The 9061-nt window shown below is 36.4% G+C and overlaps 1 long non-coding RNA gene across 3 annotated transcripts; it reads right to left on the bottom strand.

Annotated features, from left to right (window-relative positions):
- Positions 1 to 201: 201 nt before the first annotated feature.
- LOC147839888 (uncharacterized) lies at positions 202 to 6096 on the bottom strand. 3 transcript variants are annotated; one of them, XR_015512957.1, is made up of 6 exons: positions 6048 to 6096; positions 4736 to 4769; positions 3311 to 3366; positions 3071 to 3219; positions 2883 to 2959; positions 202 to 1559 (listed from the first exon to the last, which is right to left on the bottom strand). It is a non-coding gene; the product is annotated as an uncharacterized LOC147839888 (long non-coding RNA). The 3 variants fall into 3 exon arrangements; XR_015512958.2 differs by lacking the exon at positions 6048 to 6096 and adding an exon at positions 5378 to 5755; XR_015512959.1 differs by lacking the exon at positions 6048 to 6096 and adding an exon at positions 5365 to 5518.
- Between the last annotated feature and the right edge of the window lie 2965 nt (positions 6097 to 9061).

Below are 9061 nucleotides of genomic sequence, written 5' to 3'. Positions count from 1 at the left end.
TTTAATAACTCTATTTAACTAATACTGTTCTACCATGTTCAGTTAACATCTTGAATGCTAGTAGTCTCAACATTGTTTTAATCCACCATTTTAAGTAATGTCAACTAAAGAAACTACGTGCAATCGGTTTCCACATTTTCTTCAATTAAACTGAACATAAAATATGTAGTTCAACTTACAAGTAATGACATTATACAGGTCTTAAATGTAAACATTTTATTTGACAAAATTAGCAGAATTTCACAATACACTTGTGATATTTTAGTATCACAATACACTTGTACACAATACAGTTTTGTAAAAACCTGTTGTAAAGTGCTGTAATATACTGTAAACAGCAATACAGACAAAAAATATAATAAACATGTTCAAACCTTAGACAAGTTTTCGAAAAGGTTTGAAAATCTATCAAAAAAACTTTAAATACTTGACACTTGGAAAAAAGATACTTGAATTAGTGTAATTAAACATGCCATTGCACCAGCACCTTAAACATGGCAGCATATAGACACTCACAGAGGAACAGATATTAAGCTTTAAAGCTAATTTGTTAGACTGTGTAGTTTAGATTTTCCTACAGAAAATATCACATTAGTGTGGTCAAAAGTATTGAGTTTGGTATCAATCAATACTGAAATATTAAAAATATCCATTTTCCACCAGCATTTGAGTGCTACTGAGCTCGTTCTTAAACACCATTGATTGGCCACTGTGTTCACATGCTCAACAGAAATGACTGTGATTGGCTGTGACTGTCATAGGTTTACCATTTTTCACTGAGTCCAAACAAAGTTACACAGACACTGAAGTGTTTCAAAGCCATGTCGATAGCTGATTTGTTTAGAAGCTAACATATAAGCTATCTGGTGATGAATCGACTGATCGACAGTGCTTTGAAGTTATCCAGTGTCTTTGTATCTTTGCACCTGGTGAACAGTGGTGAAGTGTGGTAAAAATAATGACCTTCAAAGCCAATCAGTCATATCTACTGAGCATGTGAACACAATGGCCAATCAGTTCTTGCAATGTTAGTGGGAAATGGATGGACTTTTTTTTTTATTTATTTCAGTACCGATTGGTACCAAACTCAATACTTTTGACAACCCTATAAATCACAATACACTTTTTTGGTAAAAAAAAAAAAAAAAAGTGTTTTAAACACCAAAATGCTGCAGTCCTAAATGTAACACTGCAAACAGCAACATGTTAAAAAGCAACACTTTGTAATTAAACATGCCATTATACCTGAACCTTTAAACATAAAGCACAGCAGTATATAGGCACTCGACGAATAAAACACATTACGCTTCCCTCCCAGCAAAAGCAACACACGTTGAACAAATTCAAATGCATTGCTCAAAGTCTTTGGGTAGTCCGAATTCAGTGTGTAAATCAAAGCAAAAAAAGAGACATACTGCATGTGGCAAAGTCCATAACCACTTTTCCTTCCAGTATAAAGGCCCACATTGCATCCATAATGAGGTTCTTTAGACATCTTCACACACGACAGTCAGCAGGCCAACATCTTCTGCACTGAAGTCCGACTCTACAATTACATCCTATGAATAGAGAAAGAAAAATAAGTAAAGTTTGATATTCTAAATGGCACTAATAAAGCCTGTAGTGGCCAGGAGACCAAAAGCAGCGGTGAAAAAAATACAATTCCTTGTGCTTAATTTAGAAACACTTTAGTAGGAACCAATTACCCTATTAACTAGTTGCTTATTAGCATGACTATTTGTGTTTATAGTACATTTTACATTCAAATGCTTCTTATAAGAAGGCTTTGCTATGGTGCTCCTTCTTCAATGTAGACCAACACGATGGATTTGCCTGTACTGCTTCTACTAGGCTTGTCATGATAGTGGAATTTATTACCAATCCATATAGTAATTTTAAAAACATCCATTTCCTGCTAACATTTGAGCATTGTTGAGTGTCATTTCTGTTAAGCATGTGAACAGAATGGCAAAACAGTGCTGTTTAAAAATGTGCTCAAAAGTGCTTAAAATGTTAGCAGGAAATTTGCTGCTTAAAATTGCAGCAGAGATTGGTACTAAATTCCAGTATCTTGAACATGATACTATTCTAAAGGAACAATAATTTTTTTTTTGATTAAAGAAACACTGTAATGTAATAAAACAAACTGCAGTAAAAGTACTTTTAAAACATTTTCAAGAAATTAAATGCAAATGTGTGAGAGACCAATTGGTGCTACATAATCAATATAAATATTTTGTAGGGAAAACTTAATAAATTGGGAACCGATTAATGAATGCATTTGGTTTTGCTAGATTAAAGCAGTGAGTCAAGTTTGCATTATTTAGCACACTTTTTAAAAATGTATTAATAACTATTTTTTAATAAGAAAATTGATGTTTTAGTATGGCTTTTAGAACAAGGGTGCAGCCATCTACAATCCCACAGCAGGTGACTTCACAGGGTTGGTTATAATACGGAGCATCTTTGACTTTGTGGCTTTTAACACTATCTTTTTACATCTTAATCCAGCAGGTTCTTTCAACTGAAATTATAGTTCTCTCAACATATTACATAGGTATTACACTTATTAAGATTTTTTTTTCAAGCTAATCTTCCTCCTTTTCAAAACAAGTGTGTTTAAAAATTAAAGAAATGCATTCATTACTTCACTGGCCTATGAAGCTAACTGACCCTGTGACGGCACAAGCTGCTGTATTTGCAACATAGCAATGCTCTTGCTCCAAAGGCCATAATATAACATCCCTCTTACTTTCAAATACTTACATTAAATGCATTTGTTTTATTTTTATAAAATTGAAAATTTTTATTAATAAGTGAAGTAAACTGGAATGACTGCTTCATTTCCAGTCTAAGAAAGCAGAAACAATAATACTACTTACAAAACACATCCTGAAAATTTCTTTAGACTCATCCCTCTAAAGGACTGAAAGACCCCGGAGAACTGCTGCCAGATGACCTTGAAAAATTAAAGACAGGTAGACATGCATTATAGCCCAATGAAAACATCAAATGCAATTTATTGCAATCAAATGCAAATTATGATTCAAAGATGATGTCACAAAAATACCTTTGAATTAACATGTTGAAAATTTCTTCTAGTTTTCTTCTGCAATTTTCTCCTGTTTTTTTTATTTTTATTTCAATCAAACGAGCAGTGTGTGTCCAATGCAGCGTAGAACTTGGATCTCACATTTCTTCCTGATATTCGATTGAATTCTGCAAAGATCCAATCAAAACATTATTAGTCATTAATAACATTCAAAAACACAAATTCACAAAATCACAAAGTTTTGAAAAGAAAACAAACCTTCTGCAGCACTTGCATCAGCTGGTGTTTCCTCTATGACTTCCTTCTGGATGTCACTGTTGTGCACAAAAACGTAAAGTGTTATTGACATGGCTAAGCGAAATTCTAAAACAAAAAACAGAAATCAGAAACACATGCAATGATACAATGCAATGCCATTTAGCAACAGATGTTACACTTTAACATGACATAGTTAAATGTTCTTGAATAATAAAAGCTGCCAAATACTCCCGGCGCCTGTCATCAAAAGCATGAGCTATACTTGTCACCAAACAGTAATAAACACAACCCCCGATTAAATATAATCATGGCATTGTTGCTGGTGTGCCTTACTTTTATGCGCATTAAAAGTAGAATAAATATTTGTCTCAATTGATGTCTTTAAAAGGACACTGAACTTTCTGACTAGGGTTGCACGGTTTACCGGTACTATGGTAGTATCGTGATACAATGGCTCCAAGATACTGGCGGTGCCACTGTAGTTTGTAAACGGTAGTATTGTCATTAACAGTCTGCCTACAATACATAATGCTGCATGTGAAAAAGTCACTAAAATACACGATTCAGCAACAATAGATCATTGTATTTTAATAGTCTATGGAGCCTTCTAAGGTTGTAAAACTGTAGAATTTGCGCCTTTTATAGTAGCCTATTGCATATTTTGTGATGGTTCATTTTGAATCGGAATTCGTTTATTTCTGTTCCTGTCAATATGATATAATAGCTACAACAACCGTGACAATCTATTAAAAAGAATGACTCATAAAGTGAAATTTTGAATTACTTTGGATTCTTATCCGATAATAAGTGTGAAAAAAGTATGATAGATGAAAAACCCAAAATAGCAACAGGAAACAATTTTTGACCACTTCATATAGCCTAGGTTTGTTGGAAAAATGCTCTTTTCTTTATGTATCTTTATTTTAATGTATTTTTTTTTTTGCTGGAATGAATACATTTTAGGTGAAGAGATGTGCAAATACTTTTTTCAACAATAAGGGAATTATTTAAATTCAAGTAGGCCTATAATAACATATACAATATATTATTTCTGACATTTTTCTTTATTTCATGGATTTAAGTTATGAATTACAGTATTGCAATACTACTTGGTATCACCATACTTCAGCTGGTATAGTATTGTAACATAAATTAATGGTATCACAACACAACAACCCTATTTCTAACTAGTCCTCAGATGATTATTCAAATGGACAAAATATTCGGACTATTCTTGATCATGCAGTTCTTTGCTGAGAATTTTGTTAAATGTACTTTTAATGCATTAAACGATTTAAAATTACCCTGACACTCAGTATGGAGACAAGGTAACGTTAATAGAACAATTCATGAATATGTTCTATGGCTTGTGCGGTATTGTTCAAAAAGTTTTTCTTTGATGTGTAAGTTAAGTGCAAAACTTACATTTCCACTGCATATCAGCTCACAAACTGGTAGTCTGAAATAAAAAATAAATAAAGGGTATAATGATATTACAAACCAAATATGCCACTCACAATACTCTAATGGTGTGCTACATTTTAAACAACCTTGTAATTGTTCAAATTTATTTGCCCTAAATTGTTAAAAATTAGTGAAACCTTCTTTAAAAATGCAAACTAACAGGTTTGGCAAAGCCTGTATCTTTACAGAAAGTTTGCTTATAACAAATGCTTGTTGATGCCTTTGTGTGATATTGAGCAAACAAAGGGATGTTTCTGTGCTTGGTTGTACGAGTTATACCACTTCATCATTAACGTTATCCATCACACATATTCAGTCGCGTCTGGTCAGATTTATTTGTCATTACAGCAATACAAAACACTTAATAACGTAACGGCAACACTGGAATAAACCTTCAAAACGGCATAAAGAAAAGACAAATAGCATATAAAACAAATAAATGAGTTAATTAAATATCTCTCGCATTTTCATAAGTTTAACTTTAAGTTTCATAGGGATTGTTAGCATAAGCACACTTTAGCATCATGTGTAAATATGTATCTGCCTCATACAGTGACACGAATCGTAATCGCATCGAAATCCTAAATTACCTACGACACTCACGGGTCCATTTTGAGCTGAAACTGCTTTATAATGTTCTAAAAGCCTCGGCGGGTTAAAACTGCTGCTGCCCCGGCGATCATGGAGAAAAAAACGACTGGTCTGGTCATGAGCCGCTCGCTGACGCCGGACCGAATCACAGCTGATCTCCTCACCTGCTTCCTGCAGGTGATCTCATAAAAGTAAATGTTAAAAAAAAAACACGCATATTTTCGTCACAACAAGCGCCACTAAAGTTCAGCGATAACTAACGTTACTGTATTTGTAATGCGGATAAATAGGTTTCGTTTTCTTTTTTAAAAATGTAGACCTACAGCTATGTGTTAACTTTACATCTATTTGAACGGATCATTGCGCGCGCTCTTGCTCTCTCAGTGCATCATTTAAAATGGCGCGGCCCACTCTTTTAGAGCATAACGCCCACTTTACAAATTACTACTAACTTTACAAATTATTAATAGTTATTAAAAAGGACTAAGCAGCTAAAAATAGCTTATCTAGTAAAGTAGACAGTATTGCAAATAACGTGCAGTGGTCAAAACGTTTAGTCACAACATCATGGGCTATTAATTAGTTCACAAAACAGCAAACAATTTCACAAAGTGCAGGAAATAAACAGATTACTGATACTATACAAATAAAATCAAAGTAGTAATTAAAACGAAAAGTTTACCTTGATTTACAGCAGTACATCTTCTCAATATGAAATCCTGTCCTTCAATGGCGGTGCTGGGTGGCGGTTGGTTGTGACTCGGGATGGGGGATGGGAAATCACCACCCAGTACGCATGCGTAACAGCATGGCTTAGCCCTTATAAGCAATTTTACTCAAATTACATTAGTTATGGGAACTTTACCTTACTATGTCAGCAACACTAATGCATTTCTAGTAAACTCAACAATTAGCTTAAAATTAAGTAAACACACTAGAATTTTGATAGTAAGGAATACTATTCGCATTTACAGTGTAGCTTAATTAGACTAAAAGCTACCCCATCAAAAACGCAGCAAGCTAAGCTAAAAGCTACATGGAAAAAAGTAGCTTAGCTACATCTAAGCTATTTTTATAGTTTTCATTTTTAAATCGAAGGAACTTAAATCCTAGTCAATCATATCTCAATCATATATATTTATATATATAGACCTTTTTCTCAGAACACAAAATTACCCATTATGCTTTGCATGTAAGCGCAAGGAGAATGCTAAGCACATCCTGTCGGCAGCTGATGCGTATAAACAGTCACATTTGGACAGCTTTGAAATGAGAGTTTTAATCTGTTTTACCTGCTTTTATCATCTTTGAACTTATACTGTTGTCGATCAGAGCCACCTCCTGGACTGATCATTTAAAAAATGTGATAATAGGATTGAAAAAACTGCTGTGAGGCATTTTCCACCTGGGGATTTTCATCCTGAGGCCCTCAGACTATGCAGAGTCACTGATTCGATTTAAGACCAGAGACAAGATGATCCCAAGGTCTCCATATCCTGGACCAGGCCGAATCCTGAGCAGCTGCTGCGGTGGTCATGGAGGAGTGGAGAACATGAGACGAGTCTTCGCTGAGGCCCAGCTTCCAGCCTCCGCTGTTGAGACTACAGCTCAGCACAAGACGTTTGGCCAGCGGTAAAATAAAAATGGTGGTGCCCAACTGAGTCTGGTTACTCTCAAGGTTTTTTTTCTTCACTTTCGGCAATTTGTGAAGTTTTTATTTCTCTCTCCACTGTCGCCACTGGCTTGCATGGTGTGGGATCGGTAGAGCTATGCATCGATGGATTTGCCCTCCAGTGTTTAGACCTTCAGTAGTGATTATTAAACCATACTGAACTGAACTGAACTTAAACACAAAAAAACTGAACTACACTGTTCCAATTTACTATGATCTTTTATGTGAAGCTGCTTTGACACAATCTAACATGGCCGTCGGCATCGCTGATGCGCACCTGTCAAAAAATTTAACTACACGTCGCAACGACGCATAGCGCAAGCTCTGTGATTGGTCGGCTTGGAAGCGGTGATGAGTGTGGGCGGGACCGAAAGCCGCGTGAGTCCATCGGAGCAACTGTTTACAAGTGTTGAGTCCCGTGAAGGAGCTCCAGATGGAAGGTTTTGTTTTGTGTTTACCTTATGGTTAAAGTTGTTGCACGTCCGCCGGTTACTGCCTTAAAATGAGCGAGTTTGAACCACTTGTACATTAAGGAAGCAATCAGAAAAAACAAAACATCAGCGAAGAAACTCAATAACAGAGAAACATAAACACCTTCTGCCAGCTAGCGTTTTGTAAGTGTTATTGCAGAGCAACAGAAATGGCATGCAGAAGTATAAATGCACAGATACGTGCGTTGCATGCACCGTGGGTCAAGCCGACCGCTTGACGCAGAAGTATAAACCAGACTGTGGCGAGGGGGCGTGGCCGAGAGCCGTGGGAACGTTGTGAGGCCACCGCATAAGTGGATACACCTGCGGTGCGCACCTGCCTCGGATCCCACGGAAGGAGCTCTGGACCATAAAAGGAGGACTGATGGCAGAGGAAGGCGAGAGAGGACAGGGCCCGGACATATTGTTTTAGTTTTGCTTTCAGTTTGACGGCAGTCTCCGTGAGGAGCTGCCGTCCGTTTGTTTTGGTTTAGACGGCAGCCTCCGTGAGGAGCTGCCGTCATTGTTATTAATAAATATTTTAAACCTGCGTCGGTTCTCCGCCTCCTTCTTCCCGGTGGCCAAAGGGCCGTAAACTTCATTACACAGACTAAAGGTGAACTTCCTGAGAGCGAGACATCTGATAAGTAAAACTTTGGTTTATTTTGTCTATAATATAGTGCATATTTGGACGGTGGGAGGAAACCGGGGAACCTGGGAAAAACCAATGCGGACACAGGGAGAAAGTGCAAACTCCACACAAAAATTCTTGCTGTGAGGCAACAGTGCTAGTCACTGGGCCACCGTGCCAACCATTCTAAATAAAGGTGGAAGAAGCAGATGAGAGGGGGTTTCTTCCAGATGAAGTTAGTTGTAGTAAGGAAAACGAGGACATATTTAGGATCCTTTGATGGGAGGATCACGATTAGCTAATATATGCCAGCTGGGTCAATCATTAGCGCGTGCTTCTCTCGAAATTAGTTTAATATTAAACATCACGCAGCAGGGAAAATAAGTATGGAACATATCATTTTTTTTCTGGGTATAATATTTCTAAATAAGCTGTTGACATGGAATTGAAACAGATTTTGGTAAAAACCCAAACAATACAAACATTAAAAAAATAAAATAAATAAAAAATATAATCTGAAAAGTTCTGTGTTATAAGAATGAAATGACACAAGGAGAAAGTTCTGATCTACTGAAATGTGTTTAATACTTTTTATAAAAGGCTTTTTTGGTGATGGAAGCTTAAAGATGCCTCTTATATGGAGAATGAAGTCACATGCATTGCTCAGTTGTGAGTTAAAATCTTGATGGTTTTGTGGGTCTCGTCTTTCAAATCTGAGCTTTATTTTGTATTCTCTATTGGATTCAACTCAGGTGATTGGCTGGGCCATTCTACAGCTTGTTTTTCTTTCTCTGAAAGCATTTGAGAGTTTGCTTGGCTGTGTTTTGGATCATTGTCTTGCTGAAATGTCCACCCTGGATTCATCTTCATACTCCTGCTAATGTAGATGTTGGACTGAAGCAGCTGATATTCGTTTACTCTGA

The sequence above is a fragment of the Danio rerio genome, chromosome 17 (assembly GCF_052040795.2).
Source record: "Danio rerio strain M-AB ecotype USA chromosome 17, GRCz13ab, whole genome shotgun sequence".
NCBI lineage: Eukaryota > Metazoa > Chordata > Actinopteri > Cypriniformes > Danionidae > Danio > Danio rerio.
This window is presented reverse-complemented; position numbering and strand designations above follow the sequence as displayed.